The following is a 2422-nucleotide window of genomic DNA, read 5'->3' as shown; positions in this document are numbered from 1 at the left end:
CTAGATTTTAGAGGCAAGCTGTTCCACTGCCTACTTTTTAGTTCTTAGTTTAGATCTTGTTGGAACAACTCCTAAACACTTGAATTCGACCCCTAAAGGCTAGCATGAGTTGTTTGTTGCCTATAGCTAGTACTTTTTCAGTCATTTGTAAGGGTTGGACTCTTGTGAATGCTTTGAGCATTATTGTACATTCATCTCTGTAGTTTGGCAAGGAAACAGACCAGGGTTTGAAATATTTTGTGGGATTCTTGTGGAAAGTTGATTTGGTATTGTTTTTCCTTCTGTGATTCAAGTTTACATGTGTTTATGTGTGCCATCATCTCTCTCTTTTCAGCTTAATTAAATGAATCAAGTATAAAGGTGGAATTCATTGATGTTGCAGTGCTCTACCTTAAGGTTTGTTTAGTTTTACATGTATTCTACTGTTTGCAGAGGATTCATGACCTCTCCAACTCCTCATCCATCTTAAGACTCTCCATTTCACTTAATTCAAAGTACTAAAGCATTTGCCTACCTCGCCCCATAGAAATCTCTACAAGACTGAGTCCATTCCTCGAACCCAAATCTGCCTTTCACATTTGATCCAGCCAACCAAAATCAAATTCAATCAAACTCTATTGAGCATATACCTAGCGTAAAATTATTCTTTACATCAGTCATCGCAAGCTTCATTTGCTATATTTTCTTGAGATTGACAAGGAGAGAGCTCTCTCCTGACCTGGTAGGGCTAGCTACCAAGTTAAGCGTGGTTTGATGTTACCCTAGATCCTACCTTTCTCAGCCTGAGGTAGATTTAGGCCCTAACATAGTGGCGACCATACTGGGGAAGACAAGTTTGTTTTCTTATTATTTTTGTTTGCTTTATGAACTACAGACGGAGCCTGAAGTTAGCCAGGTAGCCTTCAAACTGCTCTTGCTTTGCAAGTGCATAAGTAGATGAACGTTGCTTCAGTCAATCTCCGGTTTAGTTTATGAAACTGAATAGCTGACTTGCAAATTTTATGTTCCCCAGTAAAATGTATCAAGTTAGATCTGATTGTTGATGGTGAACAACGATTAGACACCAAAAGGCTGAAATCATTCACCTGGTGACTCTAAATCAGTTTCGAGATCAGATCCAAGGACTCCACTGAAGGATGATCCTAACCAGCAGAAACATGAAAGGACAATATAGAAAGATCATGTATTCAAGTTGGAATTTCATGCAAGACATTATGTTCTTTATTGTAAATTATTTCTTCTCTTTTCCCAAGAATGTCAGGAAGGCTTTGTAAAGTATATTGTATTTGAGAAAAGATCCTCGACCTGCATTTGATTCCTTCCCTTTGAAGATTGTGAATACCAAAGATTTGCATGCCTTTGAGCTTGATCAAGATCCTTTTTCTGAAGCTTGTGATAACCGTCTTCAAACTGATGAGTCTAAAGAGACCAAGACTAATTCTACACCTTCTGTACATACTCCTACACCTTGTAACATTCCAGATCAATACAAGCCTCTGATTTTACCTCCTATATCCCATGCTTTCCCTAAAAGTCATGACTTATATCTACCAAGATTTGATGGTGAATGCGACAACATCACTGCTGAAAGACATGTACTAAATTTTGAGTCTTTCCTTGACCTTTTTGAAGTTGATGAAGAAGATGTCAGTATTAGGCTTTTTGCTCTTTCTTTGCAAGGCAAAGTCAAGAGTTGGTTCAAAACCTTGCCTGATGCAAGCATTTTAGATTTCCAGCAGCTTGACAAAGTTTTCCTCGATAGGTGGGTGGTCAGACAAAACCATTTATTGATTATAGAAGAGTATAACCAACTGAAAAGACTGCCAGGGGAGACAATACAACAGTTTTCTTCTAGATTTAATCAAGTTTTCTTTCAATGCCGGTTAATATAAGACCTCCTCCTGGATCCACTCTCTTGCACTACCCGAAGCCTTTGATCTGGAAATGGAGTTTCAGCTGAGAGAAAGGAACCTTGCAACACTTGAAGAGATGCAGAATAGTGCAGTAGATGTAGAGGCTCATTTGCTAATCAGAAGGGCAAAGTTGAAGGAAAAAGAGATGAAGAACATAGATCCAAAGGAAGCGACATCTTTAGAGGTAAAGCTTGACATTTTGGTAAGTGGAATGGAAGAGATGATGCAGAAGATCACTACAAGGAATCAGTATGATGTTCAAGATCATGGCTCGCTAATTGAAGAAGAACAAGTTGCTGATCCAAAACATCTTCTTTCTTATCCCAGATGTCATAGATCTAATAATGATTGTTTTATAGATCATCTTGGAGAAGAGAGATCAGTTGATATGACATGTTTTCTTGATAATGTGTTTTATACTGATGATTTTCCTTAGTTTGATCAGTATGATGATGATTATGTTCTCCAAATAGAAGCTAATCTTGTAGACAAAACAACAGCTAGTTTGT

Source organism: Pinus tabuliformis, chromosome 3_1 (genome assembly GCF_031772625.1).
Source record: "Pinus tabuliformis cultivar Carrire ecotype Pingquan chromosome 3_1, CPIR1, whole genome shotgun sequence".
NCBI classification, from domain to species: domain Eukaryota; kingdom Viridiplantae; phylum Streptophyta; class Pinopsida; order Pinales; family Pinaceae; genus Pinus; species Pinus tabuliformis.
The sequence above is the reverse complement of the archived record's forward strand: the minus strand, read 5'-3'. Positions refer to the sequence as shown.